This window comes from Tupaia chinensis, unplaced genomic scaffold, assembly GCF_000334495.1.
Source record: "Tupaia chinensis unplaced genomic scaffold, TupChi_1.0 Scaffold143894_1, whole genome shotgun sequence".
In the NCBI taxonomy this organism is placed as follows: domain Eukaryota; kingdom Metazoa; phylum Chordata; class Mammalia; order Scandentia; family Tupaiidae; genus Tupaia; species Tupaia belangeri.
The window spans coordinates 1,864,525-1,885,871 of NW_006203745.1; positions in this window are offsets into that span (position 1 = coordinate 1,864,525).

Genomic DNA, 21,347 nt, shown 5'->3' on the forward strand with positions numbered 1-21,347 from the left:
GAAAAGCAGTTTTAGTTTTAATAAATCAAAATTAAAAAAATGTTAAGAAAAATTTGATTAAGACTTAAAGTCAGGAGAAAGTTTAGGATTCTGTTCCAAGAGTAAGGAAATACTAAAAACTCCAAAAATATGGGAACCAGCAGTTAGCGTAATGGCTATGTCGCTGGATTCCCATGTAGTCGACCGCGGTTCGCATCCCGGACCCGGTGGCTTAGAACTCACACCTGGCACATGTGCGTGCGTGCCCAAGATCCCGAGAGGAGAATGGAGGAGAAGGGATTGCGGCGTGACCATCCCCCCTAGGGGGTGATTTCTCACTTTCTGTCTCTATGTCTCTCTCTGTCTGTCTGGCGAGCACAAGCGCCCTATAGCGGAAAAAAAAAAAAAAAACCCTCCAAAAATAGATATAGACAGAGCTAAAGTCTAATAATAAGTGCACTGTAAATGCATTATTATTAAGCGAAAGAGGCCAATCCAGAAGGGCCCGTGTGATTCCAACTACATAACATTATGGAAAAGGCAAAGCTATGGAGATAGTGAAAAGGTCTGTGGCTGTCAGGGTCGGGGAGAGGAATGAACAGGCAAACCAGCCTTCTGAGGACAGTGGAAAATCCTCTGAGTGAAGCTGTAATGATGGCTAAATGTCAGTACCTATTTTCACAAATCCACAGAAGGTAAGACATCAAGAGAAACTCAAATGTTAAGTATGGGCATTGCGTGATTATGGTGTGTCACTGTAAGGTTCAGCGGTTGTAATAAATGCACCACTCTGGTAGATAATGTGGGGGTAGCTATATGTGTGTAGGGTAAGAGATGTATTAGATGTATTAGAAATATATCTAATTTTGTATAAACCTAAAACTGCTTTTTAAAAAACTGTCCTGACCCAGCACATGGCATAGTGGTTAAGGCACAGAATTTTCACATGACCAATATGGTTCAAGTCCCAGACCCAGCAGCTTGGAAAATCACACTGGGTGCAGGACTAGCAAATGGAGTAATGGTTATGTCATTGGACTCTCACAATTGACTGAGGTTTGAGTCCTGGACCCAGCAGCTTAAAACCCACATAGAGCACATGTGTATGCATGCCCAGAATGCTGAGAATAGAATGGAGGAAAAGGAACCGCAGCATGGCCATGACCCCTGGGGGTGATTTCTCGGTTTCTGTCTCTCTCTGTCTCCCTGGTGAGCACACGTGCCCTTTAGCAAAAAATCTCTCTGAAAAAAAAGAAAAAAAGAAAGAAAATCACATCAGGTGCATTGTGGGCATAACAAAAATTCAGGGAGGATAATGAAGATGAAGGGATTGGGGTTTGGCCATCCCCCCAGGGAGGTGGGTGATTTCTCACTTTCCCTCTGTCTCTCTCCAGTAAACACAAGCACCCTATGGAAAAAAAAAAAGTGACAACCACCAAAACAAAATAAAAATGAATACATACACACATGCACACACACATACATACACACATGTATATATACATATTTTTTTTATCAGCCCACTTATTTGTATGACCCATTGAACAGGGGGAAACTATGGAAAGAGACTAGAAACGGAATAATTTGTTAATTTTAGTCACAGTATTTGTTTCAGATATTATAGTATTTTATAGAAACTTTGCTTACTTTGGTCCAGCAGGTAGCATGGTGTTTAAGGCCCTGGACTCCCACATGGCCGACTATGGTTTAAATCCCAGACCTGGCCACTTGCTTTCTCACTTTCCTGTCTGTCTATCTCTCTCTGGTGAATGCAAGTGCCTTAGAGCAAATTGAAATAAAAAAATAGTAATAATAAATGAAATTTAATAAATAATTCTTTAAAAAGAAACTTTGCCTACTTATTTACACAAGGGACACATTTGCATATACTTTAATTTCAGAACAGTATATCTTTAATTATCTTATTTTGTTTACAATTTCCTTATATGGCCTATAGATTCATGATCTGGGCCTTTGTACTGATATTTATCTAGATTCTTCCATGGACTTTGAGCTTCACAATTTATTCGTCTAGTGCAATCTGTGAAAAATACAATAAAGTGTAAGAGAAGGGAGTGAGGAAGAAAGGCAGATGGCACGAACGATGTCTCATTTTTCTGACAAAGACTATAACAAGGATGGAAAATGATACACCATGAATCCATTGCAGTGACAAAGGTTGTAATGAGAATCGGTATGAACATAACCCTCTGCATTCTCATTACTCTGAGGATTGTAATCTTCGCATCCTCCTGAGAGGCCGTACTTCTCCTCCGCTGAATGATGAGGCTTCCATGTAGCTCTACTTCAATTTGCTTTGGAAATATTTTTAATGTAAATGAGCCATTAGGACAAGCAGGTAATAAAAATTTTCAAATTGATGTTGGAGCTCTAATTTCCAATGACTGGTCAAGAAGAGATGTTTCATTTCTGGTGTAAAATGACATTCGTTGGCACTTTAATAAATGACAGTGTTTTAATAAAAAAAAATTGTTCTTTAGATGATTGTGGTGTTTGTAGCAGACAGTGTAGATCAGAGTTTGGATAAACAGTAAAAAAGAGAAAACTATTATGAGTAAGTCTCAGTTTTTGTTTGTTTTTGCCATAGGGCAAGTGCACTTGCTAGAAAGAGAAAGAGAGAGAGCTTTTTAAAACTATATTATATTTCATTCTTTTTCTTTTTTTTTTTAAGAGAGATTTTTGCTATAGGCCACATGCACTTGCAGAAGAGACAGAGACAGAAACAAGAAATCACCCCCCGGGGGGGGAATGACCATGCAGCAATCCCTTCTTCCTCCTCTTGGGATCTTAGGCATGTATGTAAACATGCTTGGTGTGAGTTTCAAGCCGCCAGGTGTGGGACTCAAACTGTGGTTGGCCATGTGGGAGTCCATTGACATAACCATTACGCCATCGGCTGGTCTCTATATTTTATTCTTACTATCACAATAATATGTCAAGTTTTCCAGTAATGACCTCATGTTTTTAAATGAAATAATAAATTGTTGATAAGTAAGCATTTTAAGCTTGACCTATATAGTATTATACATCATTAGCTATTGTAGTATCAATTGAAATCATGGTATCATCCCACAAACAGACATGGCACAGAGGGTGCTATTATTACATCCCAAAAATAAATGAAATATGCTATCGATTTAAAAAATAGAGCAATGAAGGCAATAACTTCCTTAATTAATAAAGTGTATTAGAATAAAATAACAAATACATTTTCTACAAATATTACCAAGCTAGAAGCAAAGCTTTCATATATTACCTAGAATTATCCTAATGGTCCAAAATCATGAAATAAATCAAGAAAAATAAAGGAAACAGTACTGGAAATATAGTAAAAATAATAAAAATGTATTTATTCAAGGCAACTTAATCCAGAAAATCAAAAAGAATCAATATGAATAGAACAATAAGAATTCACAGATTGCACATTAGATAGAAAAACCAGTAATTAATATCTTTTGTCAATCCTAGTAATAACTAATAACATATGATAAAAATAAGTTATTCATATCAGTAACAAAACTATAAAACACATAAAAATAAATAACAAATGATATAAAAGCAACTGTCGCTGATGAATATAAAACAAGGCTCACAAATGAAAAAGAAAAACAAATAGTTTTCCAGCTGAAAAAATTAATTACTATTACAGAACAATACTAGAAAGCCCTAGTAAATTATTCCCAAACATCTCATGATAGAAGTTGTTGAAAAGTAGCTAATAAGATTTTAGAGACCACCTAGATATGAAATCATACTCCCAAAACATAATGATTAAAATAAGATGCTATCTAGTGTGAAACTAATAAACAAATTAGATGTGGATATAGATTATGCATATATAAATGTTTAATATATCATAAAACTTATGTTTCAAATCTGTAGGAATGCAATTAGTTATTCAGTATTGCTTTAATACGATTTGGTTTCCATCTGGAAAATACAGTAAAGTTTTCACATCTTATATTAATCATAATACATTTCAGATGTATGGTCAGTTTGAATATAAAATCTAAAATTATGAGTGAGCTAGAGTAAGATATAGTGGCAGATATTTTGTAATGAGATAGAAATATAAAAGCTAAAAATTGGGGACCAATTGTTGGTGTAATGGCTATGCCACTGGGCTCCCATGTAGTCGACCATGGTTCGAGTCCCAGATCTGGTGGCTTAAACTCACGCTGGGTGCATGTGCATGCGTGCCCATAACCTGAGAGGAATGGAGGAGAAGGGATTGCGGCATGGCCATCCCCCTTGGGAAGGTGATTTCTCGCTTTCTGTCTCTCTGCCTTTCTGGCAAGTGTACATGCCCTATAGCAAAAACCTCTCCAAAAAAAAAAAAGCTAAAAATTATCCATATGTCAAAAGATACATTAAATTGTCCGTGTGTCAAAAGATACATTAATAAGAGAAACAAACACTGGAAAATGCAAAACTATGGCATCACATTTATTACCTAACAAGCCAAAATTTAAAAGATTGATAATCACGTTGGTGAGGATGCATGGAAAAAGGAAAACTACTGTATTGCTAGTGAAAATATAGTCTGTTTTGCAGAGAGTAAATTGATAGCATCTATCCACACTTAACATTTCCAACTGTCAACCCAGTGATCTTATCTGTAGGAGTCTCTGATACACATATATAATCCTGGAGTACCTATGTGTCTGTGAAGGATGGGAAAGTTCATGATAAGGTATATCAGGATGCAATTTTAAACCTATTGAGTGCTAAAGGTTCTACGCACTCTATAAAACCTCTACAATATACTATTTTTAAAAAGTTATTTTTAAAAATTTGTCTCTCCAGACAATGAGAGAGAGAAAGAAGACAAGCACATCCCAATAGAATCTTCACCCTCAGTCTAGATGGCCCAAACCAGGAGTTCAACATGTGTGACTGTTAGGCTCAGAGCGGTCTCAGTGCACAAATTCACAAACTTTCCTGTGAGAGTCCAGTTTTGTTATCATTGCATGTTCAGTGGGATCTCTACACTACATTTTCTCTCTCTCTTCTTTTTTAAAATTTTTGCTTTATGGCATGTATGCTTACCAAGAGAGAAAGGGAAAGTGAGAAGTCACTCCCCAGGGGAGATAACCCACGCGGCAATCTTTTCTCAGCCTCAGTTTCTTCATCTATACAATAGAAGAATTATGTGAGTAATGCCTACGAAATATGTACAATCATTTCTGACATATAAAAAGTTCTTAATAAGTTTTAGCTATTATCATTAGCTGTATTTTTTCATGTTTTTGAAACTCTATTTTTTTTTATAGTGGCAACTACTATATTTAGATAATTACTTTTTATCTTCTATTGTAGTGTAAGCATGCTTTGGGACCAATACAAAGTCTTACACAATGTGCCTGGGAATAGCCATATGCTTCACTTGAGTAGCTAGTTAATTTGTAATTTTATGTGAAATTTGAACCAAGTAACTGTGTGTCTTTTTTTTTTTTTCCTTTATTGGTTACACAAAGCTCAGAGTCAAGCTTAAATCCTATTAAGGATTTTAAAGAATACATTTTGTTTGTAGACCTTGCTTTGTATTTTAATATTTTGCTATAATTATTTTAAGATGTTTTATGCTTATTTTATGAACTTGAGGTAAATTCAATTCTTTTTGCAGGTCATTTTCACTAACATAGTATTTGTATGTAAGCATGCATATGAGCATTCATTAAATTTTGGTAGGTGTGTTGCCTCAGTAAAGTAACAGACTTGGAATTTTAAGGACATCAATGTCATCATGAGTGCCATTCCACCTCCTGGTTTGCATTTGAAATTCAGGACACATTGGCTAAGCAAAGAAAGACACTATATATTCATTTTTTTCTGTTTTTCGATGCAAAAATGTGTCATGACTTTTCCAACTCAATAGTACTTAAAGGCTTAATTCATCAAGAAGATATTACACTTATCAATACCTATTATTCACCCAACACTGGAGCATCCAAATATGTGAAAGAGAGACTGTTGGATCTAAAGGGAGAGAGAAACTGCAACACAATAATTGTTGGGGATCTAAACATTCCACTGTCTCTTCTGGACAGATCATCTAGACAAAAAATAAACAGAGATGCAGGATCTAAATGATACCATAAATGAAATGAACTTGACAGATATCTACAGAACATTTCAAAAATACACGTTTCTCACCCCCTTCCCCACCATGCAGTATTTTCAAAGATTGACCACCTGATAGGGCACAAAGCAAGCCTTTACAAATTAAAAGGTATAGAAACAATGTCTGGCATCTTTCCTGACCATGATGGAATCAAACTTGAAATCAACTACACGAAGAACCCTTGAAAATGCACAAACACATGGAAACTAAACAACCCACTGCTGAATGACTTCATAACCACCGATGAAATTAAGAATAAAATCAAAAGATTCATTGAAATCAACAGTAACAACAAATGAGTTTTTACAGTATATAGGACACAGAGGAAGCAGTTATACAAGGGAAGTTCAGAGCAATTAGTGCCCACAAGAAAGAAAAAAAAAAACCCGGGAAAGTGGCAAATAGACAACCTAATGTTACATTTCAGAGAACTGAAAAAGCAGCGACAAGAACAGCAACAACAAAATACCAGGAGAAAAGGAATAATAAAGATTTTAGCAGAAATAAATGAAATAGAGAATAAAAGAAGTATATAGACAATAAATGAAATAAAAAGTTAGATCTTTGAGAAAATAAACAAAATTGTCACACTATTAGCCAGATTAATCAAGAAGAACAGAGAAGGAAACTAGATAAATCAAATCAGCAATAAATCAAGCAATATTACAATAAATATAACAGAAATATAAAAGATCATGAGAAAATACTATGAACAATTATACATCAATAAACAAGAAAAGCTGAATGAGACGTACACATTTCTGGACATATAAAACTTACCAAGATTGAATCAAGAAGAAATAGAAAGCCTAGCAAAAACAATGTCTTAAAAAAATGATTAGACATTTAGGGTAAAACCTGTTTAGCACTTGTTCATGGTAGTATTATCAAAAAATTGCCATTGCCACCATAGTCTTACAGTTCACTTCCAAATGAAAATTATAAGAGGATCTTGAATTAGTCTTGAGAAAATGACTTTTTTTCCTCCTGTTTTTTGGAAGAAAAAAGATAAATGTGAGGCAATTATATTTGTTTGCTTGTTTTTATTTTTTTCTTTACATTTTTGTTTATTTAAGAGTAGCTATTTCATCTTGGAGGTTAACAATATGATTATGAAATATCAAAATGGAATGATCTTTCTAAAAAGAAGCCAAGTTTTTCCAACTTTTATAGTCAGTTCCAAAGAACTTTCTTATGAAGTAGTTTTATTTATATCCATTTGTTATGATTATATTAATTTTAGGAATTAACTACTTTATTAAAAAATTTACAAATGTTTTCTTGCCTTTAGATGTAACATTTTTGGGCCAGCAGGTGGTGTAGTGGTTCAGTTGCTGGACTCCTACATGGCCGACTGCAGTTCGAGTCCTGAACCTGGTGGCTTTTTCTCACTTTCTCTCTCTCTCTCTCTACTATCTCTCTCTTTCACTTCTCTCGCTCTCTGGTCATGTTTAAAAAATAATAAAATAAAATAAACTATTAAAAAAAAAGATATAACATTTTCTAATTAAATAATTTCCAAAGGAGTGATTATTTGCATTATAATTCTTAGTTTATCATCCCATTAAGTCTAGGAAATAAGAATGCCAAAGTAACATTTAATGCAATTCTCTGTGACCTTTTGTAATCAGATATTTTAAATTATGTTTATAACCCATTTGCTTTTATTTCAATCTGTGTATGTATTCAGAAACTATTTAGGATGTAACTTTCAAAGTGATTGTAAGAATTAGGTTGAATTCAAACTTTTTGCTTGAGTAAGTCAGATTAAGAAATATGTATATATGTAAGATTTCAGAAATTATATAACCTGCAATTCATAGAAAAGAGGACATCCTTACTTTTTCTTAATGATTATGTAATTGTGTTGCTTAGTTTGAGAACAGCCACAAAGCTTTGTTGGTTGATAACAGTACATGCTTTTATTTTCTAAATGTAAAGACTGCTCTCATTTGTGTAAGCACTCAGTAGCAGAAGAAATAGCAGTGGCTCCTTAGTCAAAATAAGGACTGTAATGTGGATGTATTACTATTACTGACAAATAAAAAAGTAATAGCATAAAAAATAAAAAGAAATAATAGCCTGAAAAGACCAATAATAAGTAATAAGATTAAATCAATAATAGTCTCCTAACAAAGAAAAGCCCAGCCCCCCATGGATTTACTTCTAAATTCTACAAAACATTTAAAGAAGGACTAACCCTATCAAACTACTTCTAAAGATCCAAAAGGAAGGAACCCTCCTCAGTTCATCCTATGAAGCTTCTATCTACTAATCTGCGAAATACACAAGGACATAAGAAAAAAAGAAAACTACAGACCAATATCCCTCACGAATATAGATACAAAATTCTCAACAAAGTACTAGCAAATTGTGTCCAAAAACACATTGAAAAGATTATACACCGTGATCAGGCAGGCTTTACTCCAGGGCTGCAAGAATGGTTCAACATATGCAAAAACAATGTTATACATCACATTAATAGAGGAGAGAAAAAAACCATATGATGTGAAACTGAAAGACTAAAGGATATAGAAACATAGAAAATGGTTATAGATACTGGATACAGTGTGGGAAGAGGGTGGAAGAGGGAGGAGAGTCTGAGGAAAGACATTTATTTTATATATATATATATATATATATCATACTTAACGGAGAAAAGCTGGAGGATTTTCTACTAAAAACTGGAAAAAGACAAGGCTGCTCACTTTCTCTACTCCTTTCAACATAGTACTAGATTTTCTAACCAATGAAATCAGACTACAAAGTCAAAAGCCATTCAAATAGGAAAAGGAGAGGTGAAATTATCTCTATTTACAAATGATATGATTATATACACAGAATATCCACAAGAATCCACAAAATACTCCTGGTAGTGATAAATGAATATAGTAAAGTGGTAGAATACAAAATCAACATACAGAAATCACTAGCATTTTTATACACTAACAATGAACATACTGAGACAGAATTGAAGAAAGCAATCTCATTTACAATAGTTACAAAAACAATAAGATGCATAAGAAAAAACTTGACCAAAAAAGTAAAAAACCTCTATGAGGAAAATGAATAATTTTAAAAAGAAATTGAAAAGAATTTTAAAAAAAATCCAATGCTTCTGGATTGGAAGAACTACAGTAATCAAAATGTCAATTCTATTCAAATTAATCTATAAATTCAATGCAATTCCAATCAAACTTCCAGAGATATTCCCCACAGAAATAGAAAAAAAGAACATAAAATTTGTCTGAAATCATAAAAGGCCAAAGCAATACAGTCCATAAAATAATAAATTAGGAAGCATCTCACTTCCTGACCTCAAAATATATTACAAAGCTGTGATAATTAAAGCAGCATGGTATTGGCACAAAGACAGGCAGGTAAACTAATGGAATAGAATTGAGTATCCCAAAATAAATGCCAAACATACAGTGAACTGATCTTTGACAGAGGGCACAAGACAATACAGTGGGGAAAAGAAAATTTATTTGGCAAATGGTGCTGAGAAAATTGGATATCCAGCTGCAGAAGACTGAAACTGGATCTCTATCTCTCACCATTTAAAAAAATCAACTCAAAATGGATCAAAGGCCTAAATAAAAACTCAAGCTATAAAACTACTGGGGGCAAACTCCTGGGAACATTGGAGTAGGCAAAGACTTAAAAGAAGACTCCCAAATTACAGGCAATAGTCCCAAAAATAGGCAAATGGGACTAAAGCTAAAAAGCTACTGCACAGAAAAAAAAAAATATATCAGTAGAGTGAGGAGACAGCCCTCAGTATGGGAGAATGTATTTGCAAACTATTACTCAGATAAACTGATAACCAAAAAATACAGGGAACTCAAGCTCCTTACCCGCAAAAAATTATCTATCCAATTTTAACATGGGCAAATGAACTGAACAGACAACTCTCCAAGGAAGACATACAAATGGCCAAAAAGCATATGAAAACATGTTTGACATCTCTTCTCATAAAGGAAATGCAAATCAAAATCACAATGAGGAACCAGCAGATGGAGCAGTGGTTACATTGCTGGACTCCCACATGGTTGACTGCAGTTCAAGTCCTGGGCCTGGTGTGTGTCTAATATTTCGGGAGGAAAATGGAGGAGAAGGGATTTGGTGTGGAAGTGTGGGCATTCCCTGGGGGGATGATTTTTCACTTTCCATCTCACTGTCTCTTTCTCTCTCTCTCTCTCTCTCTCTCTGTCAAGTAAACCTCTCAAAACAAAACAAACCAGAAAAACATACAATGAGATACCACATAACCACAGTCAGAATGGCTGAAATTTAAAAAAAATGATTAATTCTGCACTGTTGGTGTGAATATAAATTAGTACAACTGTGGAGAATCATATGGAGGTTCCTCAGAAGCCTACAAATAGAATTTCCATATGACCCAGTAATCCCACTCCAAGGTATCTATCCAGAGGATAGGAAAATCCCCTCAGAAAAAAACCTACTCGCACATCCATGTTTATTGCAGCGTTATTTACAATAACTAGGATATAGAATCAATCCAAATGTCCAAAAGTAGACACGTGGATTGAAAAATTGTGGGACATGTGTGCTATGGAATACTACTCAGCCATAAAAACAATGACACCCTGACATGTGATAATGTCAAATGGAAAAATATGGAAGATTTAATGCCTAGTGAAACGGGCCAGACTTTGAAAGACAGGCACTGTATGTCTCTGCTTAATATATACCAAATGTCTGCACTTTATAGCAGTAACTGAAAGATTGGAAGGTATAATGGCAGGGAGGACAACTGTAGATACTAGATACAGTATATGGCGGGGCATTAGGGGGTAGGTGATAGGGGCTGGGAGGAAGGAAATCAGAGAAAGAACAAACAACACATGTAATAGATACAAAAATGAAAAGTTATCTGCTGCTGCTTATGTATATGGTAATGATGATCTATAATGATGTATACATCATTAACTAATCTGCACTGTATTCCTGCTATAAAAAAACATTATTATACATTGTAAAGATGTCCAGCGATTAAATGTAAATAAATAATTAAAAAAGGAAAATAAAAAAAACATTATACATTGTAAAGATGTCCAGTGATTAAATGTAAATAAATAATTAAAAAAGGAAATTTAAAAAAAAACTACAATATCTATAGCATGTCAAAAAGCCACACAGCCAAAAAACACTTTAAATCAGTATGTGAGGTAGAATTTTATACCTCTAATGAAATTCTTCCACTGTTTATGCCCTTCACAAAAATAATAATAATTTCAAAATTTATAAAGAAACGTTTATTAGAAAATGGAACTCTAACAGAACCTCATCACAAATACTATTATACAAGTGCACTTTTTACATGTCGTATATATTTCTTGTATTCACTCTGTAATTTTAAAATTATCAGATGAGTTTGTGCTTTATACTACATGTGTTTTAAACATATTGCACAGCATGATATGGCATATTTAGCAAATATTTATTTGGGTTGAAAATTCTAATGAATACTTTTGGTTACTTAAGTCTACACCATGGCTACAGGTAATCAGATGAAAGGTGACAACTGACAGAGAGATATTCCTTTGTAGTCCTTTGTCACTCCTGTGAGATGGAGAAATTTTAATGGGACAATTTCTTTTTAATAATTATTGTATTTAACTTTATTTATTTATTTACTTATTTTTAAATTTGACCTGAGAAGGACGGAGTGAGAGAGTGAGAGAGAGAGTGAGGGAAAGTGAGAAAGCAAGCCGCCAGGTCCAGGACTTGAACTGTGGCCAGCCATGTGGAAGTTCAGAGCTCCTAACCACCACGCCAGCTGCTGGCCCCAAGGAACAATTATTAATAGACTCTTTCCTAGAAATTTATAAGGACATGGAACATGTCCCAACTGAACTATTATAATAGATACATAGATGCAGAGAATATTTGGGGGAAATTATAGGTAAGTCAAAGCTGAATTGGAAAAGGAAAAAAAAAAACTAAAACAATAGAGAGAAACTGAAAAATGCACCATGTAGCACACACACAAAAAAATTATGTAAAGCTATTCAGATTTCTGATCCTGATTTCTACTCTTCTAGAGCTTTCAGGTGAATTCCCCTACTGGTTCAATCTGTTATGGCTGGAAATTTATTATGGCAAAGCTACTACAACATACGTAAAGGGAAACAACCCAGGAAATACTGGTGAGAGTTTTTCAGAGCCAGGTCTTTTCAGATCTGCCTAAATTGTAACTTATAAAAAAGACAAAAATAAAGACCTACCAAAGCAGTGAGTAAAATAGGCTATGGTTTTATCTTTTTGCAAAACAAAACAAGTCAATTAGATTGGAAAAGTCATTAATAAACTAATGTTTATTAATTTGTATAGTGTGATTTTTTAAGATACAAAAGAAAGGAAATATTTTTTTCACTTTTTTCCACTTGAGTAAGCATTTAATTTATGTAACAAAGGAATTATTGAAGTAACTGAATATTAAGTTACATATATCCCACAAATTGGGACCAGCAGATGATATAACGGTTATGTCACTGGACTCCTAAGTAGTTGACCGTGGTTCGAGTCCCAGACCTGGCAGCTTAAAACAGGCTAGGGGCACATGTGTGTGCCCAAAATCTCAAGAGGAAACTGAGGAGAAAGAATTACAGTGTGGCCATCCCCTGGGGGGGTGATTTCTTGATTTCTCTCTGTTTCTCTTCGTCCATCTCTCTGGTGAGCATACATACCTTATAACAAAAGAACTCTCTCTTAAAAAAAAAACAAACAGTAAAACATATCCCACCAATTTGGTGGAAAAAGCTTCCTCAGTGAGGTTTAATTTACCTGACCTGTAGGAGTAGCAGCACTTTCAAGACATTTAGAAAGACCTAAGTAACAATAATTACATCAATTAAAAAAAAAATCAAAATGAAACATCGCCTTATTATCTCTGCTTAGAGCTAGACTCTTTTTAATGTTAAAAGTTTAGATTTTTAAAGTATGGGAAAGTGAGAAAGCAAGCCGCCAGGTCCAGGACTTGAACTGTGGCCAGCCATGTGGAAGTTCAGAGCTCCTAACCACCACGCCAGCTGCTGGCCCCAAGGAACAATTATTAATAGACTCTTTCCTAGAAATTTATAAGGACATGGAACATGTCCCAACTGAACTATTATAATAGATACATAGATGCAGAGAATATTTGGGGGAAATTATAGGTAAGTCAAAGCTGAATTGGAAAAGGAAAAAAAAAAACTAAAACAATAGAGAGAAACTGAAAAATGCACCATGTAGCACACACACAAAAAAATTATGTAAAGCTATTCAGATTTCTGATCCTGATTTCTACTCTTCTAGAGCTTTCAGGTGAATTCCCCTACTGGTTCAATCTGTTATGGCTGGAAATTTATTATGGCAAAGCTACTACAACATACGTAAAGGGAAACAACCCAGGAAATACTGGTGAGAGTTTTTCAGAGCCAGGTCTTTTCAGATCTGCCTAAATTGTAACTTATAAAAAAGACAAAAATAAAGACCTACCAAAGCAGTGAGTAAAATAGGCTATGGTTTTATCTTTTTGCAAAACAAAACAAGTCAATTAGATTGGAAAAGTCATTAATAAACTAATGTTTATTAATTTGTATAGTGTGATTTTTTAAGATACAAAAGAAAGGAAATATTTTTTTCACTTTTTTCCACTTGAGTAAGCATTTAATTTATGTAACAAAGGAATTATTGAAGTAACTGAATATTAAGTTACATATATCCCACAAATTGGGACCAGCAGATGATATAACGGTTATGTCACTGGACTCCTAAGTAGTTGACCGTGGTTCGAGTCCCAGACCTGGCAGCTTAAAACAGGCTAGGGGCACATGTGTGTGCCCAAAATCTCAAGAGGAAACTGAGGAGAAAGAATTACAGTGTGGCCATCCCCTGGGGGGGTGATTTCTTGATTTCTCTCTGTTTCTCTTCGTCCATCTCTCTGGTGAGCATACATACCTTATAACAAAAGAACTCTCTCTTAAAAAAAAAACAAACAGTAAAACATATCCCACCAATTTGGTGGAAAAAGCTTCCTCAGTGAGGTTTAATTTACCTGACCTGTAGGAGTAGCAGCACTTTCAAGACATTTAGAAAGACCTAAGTAACAATAATTACATCAATTAAAAAAAAAATCAAAATGAAACATCGCCTTATTATCTCTGCTTAGAGCTAGACTCTTTTTAATGTTAAAAGTTTAGATTTTTAAAGTATGAGTTGTGGTTTCATTTATTGTTCTCTCACGAACAAAAGCATTTAGTCTAGCTCTCCTGTGAGATAACCAGTTGATGGACTAAGTGGATGTGGCTCCTCATCCATATCAGTGGCAGAGAAGGTAGAGAATTGATTTTGTTTATTGGCACAAAGTTGTTCTCGCATTAATGATAGACAGATATTTCCAAGAAATACCCTTGGCTTTTAACCTCCTTACCACTGGCTAGGAAGTTGATTACCATTGGTAAGAATAAAAATAGATCTGTTGAAAAATTTGTTTTAGTCTTAAAGATAAAATAACTCATTGGACCTCATTAACATTTTTATTTAAAGAGCCACTGTAGCTAACTTTGGAGCTGCAATTAAATGAAGGAAAATGATTATTGATTTTATTGCATTCAAAAACTGTAGAAACATTTTAAAAGACTCTTCTGTTAGTCTCTGTAGGGTCACATCACCACTTGAGCTTTGCAGAAATAATTAGTATCTTAATTTATTTTATTTCTCAGTATAAAATAGTCCAGAGTGGTTTTCCATAGAAAAACTGACAGTAAGTTTTCTCAAAACCCTCTCGTTCCTATGAAGTAAATATATATAACATGGGAAAACATTCTTGTTTTCCATTTCAGGAAGTATAGATTTTAGTAGTCTACATGTAATTTTATAATACCACTTGTGGAGAGTGGGCTTAAATTTGTAAACAATATTTCAGAGAGACAGAAAGCAAGAAATCACTCCCCCCCAGGGGGGATGGCCACGCTGTGATCCCTTCTCTTCCATTCTCCTCTCAGGATCTTGGGCACACACACACACACACACACACTCACACACACACGCATTCACGCCTAGCATGAGTTTAAGTCACTGGGTCCGGGACTTGGACTGCGGTCGACTACATGGGAGTCCAGCAACACAGCTATTACACCAACTGCTGGTCCTAGTAAACAATATTTCAAAAGTGTCTTCCAGAGAAAATTTTGTATTAAAATATATACCACAGAAATTTGTATTACAATTATTTATAACTTTTGTTTTTTTAGATCATTAGGTGTGTGTGCTCTCTAGAGAGAGACAGGAGAGGGAGAGTGAGAAATCATACCCCCTCCAGGGGGACTAGCCATGCCAGAATCCCTTCTCCTACCCCATTCTCCTCCTGGAATTTTGGACATGCATGTACATGGCACCAGTGTGATTTTCAAGCCACCAAGTCCAGGACTTGAACCACAGTTTGTGATGTGGGAATCCAGTGCCTTAACCACCACATCATCTGCTGGCCCCACAAAGGTGAATTTTTTTAGATTAATGCTTGCACTTTTTTTGTTTGTTCTTTTAATGATAGACTACGCATATGCTCATGAGAGAGGGACAGAGAGGGGGCGGGGGGAGAGAGAGAGAGAGGAGAGAAAGAGAAAGAAAGAGGAACACCTTCCACAGAGTTCCATTATGCCATGATCCCCTTCCTCCAGTCTTCTAGCCCATCAGATCTTGGACACGTGTGTGTGCCCTTGTATTTAGGGCTGACTGAGCTGGAGAATCTATCAGAGGCTGTTATGTGGGACCCAGCTTCTTTACAGCTGTACCAAAACCCAGTCCAGAGCTAGTCTTCTTCTGATTGTTGACATTGATCCTCTGGGTATATTTTAGATATTCTAGATATATAAAACTGCTGAAAAACAGAAAATTTCATAATAAAATCAGAAATACCTTTTCATGCTACAATATTAGAATTATTTGTGTGAGGAATAAATATGCACGGAGTATACACAGTAGAAAAAATATTTTAAAATTTGTCATTTCAGTTCCAATATGTACAGATATCAGACACAATAAGATTGAATATTTTGTTAGAAAAATAGGTTCTTTAGTTTATACCATTAATTAGTGAAAAAGATTAAACAGAAATGTAAAATGTAAGTTCTAATTTTTTGGTAAAGTAAAATATATCCACATACAATAGTGGGCGTTACTGACTTTTACATGATCAGACCTTTTCTAACTCAAATGATAACACCTCATGGAAGAACTAATATAGATCAAAATCAGAGATTTGATTTTTGTTTGTTTCTGAAAATTCTGCACAACTTTCTTTTTCAGATTTTTAAGATGGCCTTTTTGATTCAAATTGATTAGTAAAAACGTTCAGTGTACCTGGGAGTTCACTTCCTCTCACTTTTAAAATGCTGAAATCGTTTTGCTTGCCACATTAGCTAACGGCTCAGGAATGGAGGTTCTAATATTGACTGTATGGACTGTAGATTACTTCCAACATTTACTGGCTCTACAACTTTGGGCAGGTCATGGAAACTTTGGGAAACTTCATTTTACCTCTCTGCAAAATGTGTATGACAATAATATAGTTCTAACAGTAATTTTTTATTTTGTTTTCTTCTGATTTTTAAAATAAATGAAATATCCAAAATACATTAACTCCGTTAACTATTATCATGTATTTTATTAAGGTGTTTAACAAAATATAAAATTTTGCTGGGTCCATGTGGTCACCAGAGAGAGACAGAGACACAAAGAGAGAGAGAAAGTAAGAAGTCACCCCCCAGCCCCAGAAAGGATGGCCATGTTGCATTCCCTTCTCCTCCAATCTCCTCTCAGGAATTTGGGCAAGCATGCAAAAAATGTCCAGCAAGCTTCCCATCACCAACTTCAAGACTCAGACTGTGCAGTTGGCCATGTGGGATCCAGCTTTCTTAACCACCACACAAACTGGCTGACCCCCCCCAAATTTTTTAAAATAGTTTTTGATCTTCTTTGTCTCTTGTGACAGATTTGACTTAAAATGTACTTTGTCTAAAGAAGTTGTCTTTTGGTAACTATTTGCATGGGGTATCATTTTATCTCTTCATTTTCAGTGTAGGTATGTCCTTAAATCTAAGGTTAGTACTTCATAGCATATGGTTGAATCTTATTTTTTAATTCATTCAGACACTCTGTCTTTTGATTAGTGAATTTAATTCATTTATATTTAAAGTAATTATTGATAGCTTTTTCTTTTTTATTTGTCATGTTGATTATTATCACTTTCCCTATTTGTTAAAAACAAAAACTATGGAGGCCAGTGGGTGGTGTAGTAGTTAAAGTATTAAACTCCTACATGGCCAACTGTGGTTCAAAAATCACTCTAGGTACATGTGTGGGCATACCCAAAATACAGGGAGGAGAATGGAAGAAAAGGGACTGTGGTGTGGCCATTCCCCTGGGGGAGGGGTCATTTCTCACTTTTCCTCTCATTGTCTCTCTCTTCTCTGGCCAGTGTGCACATGTCCTATGGCAAAAACCTTTTTAAAAAAAAAAATAGAAACTACATTCATTTATTACTTCAACAAATACTTGAGTATACACACTGGAGTGCCTGCTGTGTGCTAGGTATTATGCTAGATACAATATTACAACAGAGAAAACACAGACATGGCCCTTGCTTTCATGGAAATGTTTACTAAGGGAAACAGACAAAACTAGAATAAAAAGATAATTTTAAATACTAAGCAGAGATTGAGATCAGATTATGTTGATGAGAATATAAGATTATTTAGGGAAAAAAAATTCTAAGAAATTGCCAATTAAACTTATTCATCTTAATTGTTAATAGTTGTGTAAGAAAATCTAGAACCATAACATACCTTGTAGAGATTCATATGTTGCACTAACAGCTTGTATTATTCTAGGTGTGCTGGGACCATGCAGTTAACACAAGCTGAGTATGGAAGAACTGCCCCTCGTGCCTAGAGCAAGGACTCGGCTGAGGAGAACTGTTTGCAAGGTCAACCGTTTTACGAGTTCTGGACCTCACCTCCATTGTGTTACTGTACTGGCCTGCACTCAGTTTCTCTGCCATGGGCCTTATTGCCGTATCCCGGTATCCCATAAAGGCACCCCCAGCTTTACTATAACTTTTACAATAATCCTGAAAGAATGCAAATCCACTAAGGTGGCAGCTGCGTAGGGTGGCGGCTGAGAACAGGAGTTACTCCCATTAGACTCACCCCACCCTATTGGAAAATGCTACATTCACTTCTCCTACTGGGGGTTACATAGATAAGCATTAAAAAAGTTAAGTTAAAGCCATTAAATTGGCAAAACAATCTCAGTGGCCGAGAGGGGCTCAGGGACTCATCTACGAGGTGCTGTTACCCTAAAGACCATAAGCCACCCTTTACTCTCAGGACAAGGGAAGATTGCCATTCCCCAAGCCACAGTCATTGTATAGAGCAGCATGTAGAACCCTAGCCTGAAGCTGAAGTTCTCAAAAGCTGACCTGAGGCTCAAAATTCTCAAGCCAATCGGGGACTAAAGTGATCAAGCTGGTCTGGGACTGAAAATTCCTGGAAACCCTCTCATCTAAAGACCCTCCCTGGTAATCAAGATCTAAGAAGAAGATGCACCCAAAAAATGAACTTCCTCGTTCTAAAAATTATGACTGTCTATACGTAAACAAAACAGACATCATGTTTTATGATTATTGTTCCTATACTTTGAATGCCTTACCTTTTGGAGTAAAATCCTTCACTTATTTCCCCTCACCCATCCTACTCCTGTAAAACTCCTTCTATAATAAATACGCATGACTCCTGGCCATCAGGGCTGCAGTCCGGAGTTTACTCTGGCTGTAGTCGGCTAAGAACATGCTAAGGGCATGAGGTCTTAGTCTAATTCCTGTTCACCCACGTCGCCTCCCTGTGCACCCACCCCAGCTGGGGTACGGCTCCCAGCATAGGTGTAAGGAGCAAAATCAAAAACTTAAAGCAGATTTTAAGTATAATGTTTTCTTTTTTTAATTTATTTTAGAGTTTTTTTTTTTTTTTTTTTTGCTATAGGGCAGTGTGCTCACTACAGAGACAGAGAGAGATAGGAAGACAGAAAGCAGGAAATCACTCTCCAAGGGCTATCGCCACACCACAATCCCTTCTCTTCCAGTTTTGGTCACACACACACACACACACACACACACACCTGACTTGTGAGTTTCAAGCTTCCAAGTGTAGGACTCGAACCGTGCTTGCCCATGTGGAAGTCCAGCACCTTAACAGCCATGCCACCTACTGGACCCAAGCACCATGTTTTTGTTGTTAAATTATCACTCATTAATATATGATGACTAGATAAGAACAGGGCCAGAATAAAAGGATGGAATGATGTTACTTGGGTACAATCTAGTTATTATCTAGGTATAATAATGATGAGCTTAGACTGGGTTTGGCATTTAAAGTGGGGAAAAGTTAGGTGGGTTAGAGCTTATTTGAAAATAGATTAACAGAGCTTAATAAATTCATTGTAGGGCATAAAAGAAAGGAAAGAATAAAGAATGCATTCTGGCCAGTAACTGGTGTGTGTAAGGTAGCTGGAGCCCACATGGCAGACAGCATGGATTGAGTCCTAGACCTGAGCCAGGCACAAGTGTGTGTGTGCCCAAAATCCCCAGAGAAGAACAGAGGAGAAGGGATTGCAGAGTGAGTTCCCAACCCCTGGGGAGGGGGCTTATTTCTGACTTTCCCTCTCTCTCTGTTTCTCTCTGGTGAGAACACACACCCTGTAACAACAACAAAGAGTACACATGCACCCAGCATATTTTTCAAGCTTTTGGGTCAGGGACTCAAACCATGCATTTAGTCATGTGGGGTCTAGTTACCTTAACCACCATGCCACCCACTGGTCCTGAAAATGTTAATTTTTAGTACAATTAAATGTACATGCAAGGATTTGTATATGTTGAAAAATGGAATATAGAATATTCATGTAAACGTCAAATTTTCCTGATAGTATAAGATCTAAGACATATATGTTGTTGCCTTAGACATCTAAAAAAAATTTATAGCTCCATAAGCAAGATTCTTAAAGATTAATAAAATAATTTTTCCTCCCTCAAAGTTCCCATAAAGTTTGTTGAAAAAAATGTTTGGCTTTACTTCAAACTCTCTCTCTCTTTCTCTCTCTTATTTTTTTTTTCAAAATAGTATCACATTATGATTTATAAGACCTTGCAGAGTTTTTTATTATTGCTGAGGAAACAGTGGTAGGAAGAAAATCTGTAACCAGCTTGGTGGGTGCTTCAGATTAGGAGTGTTTTCAGGAGCAATTAGGGCATTTAACTTATCTCAGTAGGTTTATAAACACCATGTGCTCCTAAACACTTGAAAACTGTAAAGGTTAAAAAAATGTCTGGCATCATTTTAGCAAAGTACATGCTTCTGCTCACAATCCCCTTGTCACTTGAATAGCACTCAGTGTACTCAAAATTACAGCTGTTACAGAAGAAATTGCAAGTTAAATATAGGGAAGTGTATAAACTATGTTTATCACCAGCACAGGGCTAAGCACCACCCTGCCAGTATGCCACCATCAGCAAAAGTCATAGGAACTGTGACACCTGGGTCTCATTTGATAATTTTTCCATTTTTTATGTCATATCTATAAATTTAATCTTCTAAGTAAATACGGGTTTGTTTTTTCCTCAACCTGCTGGGAATTTGGTAAGTACCTATTAGTCCCTATGAACAGAATTTTATGAAATGAACACAATACACAGTTTGTTTGTTTGTTTTCCTGGTGATTCTAGATTTGTCAGATTAGACTAGTTGACATTCTTTTGAATTCTTTTTCCTCCCCCAAAAGAGTAGTTTATATATCTAGAGATTAAATCCTAATCTTCATTTGACAATCTCTTGTGTATCACAGAGTTAGACAGACTTTCCTGCACCTTGGATAGGGGATGCCCTCTCTTTATTTACTATTTTCTCAATACTGGCAAAAAGAAATAAAGGACAACTTAAAATAAGTATGCTGTAAAAAAAATAAATAAATAAATAAAAATAAAGCATTAAAATTCTCAAGCTCTCTCGAGCATTGCTTTTAATTCTATTTCCCATCAGTGTCTCACCAGAACTGTCAAAAAAGAAGACAACTTTGCTGATTGACTTGCAATTTCGTTTTTGCTGTAGGTAAACATTATCAGGAAAATACCCTACAGACAAATAGTTGCAGGGTGAAGAATAAA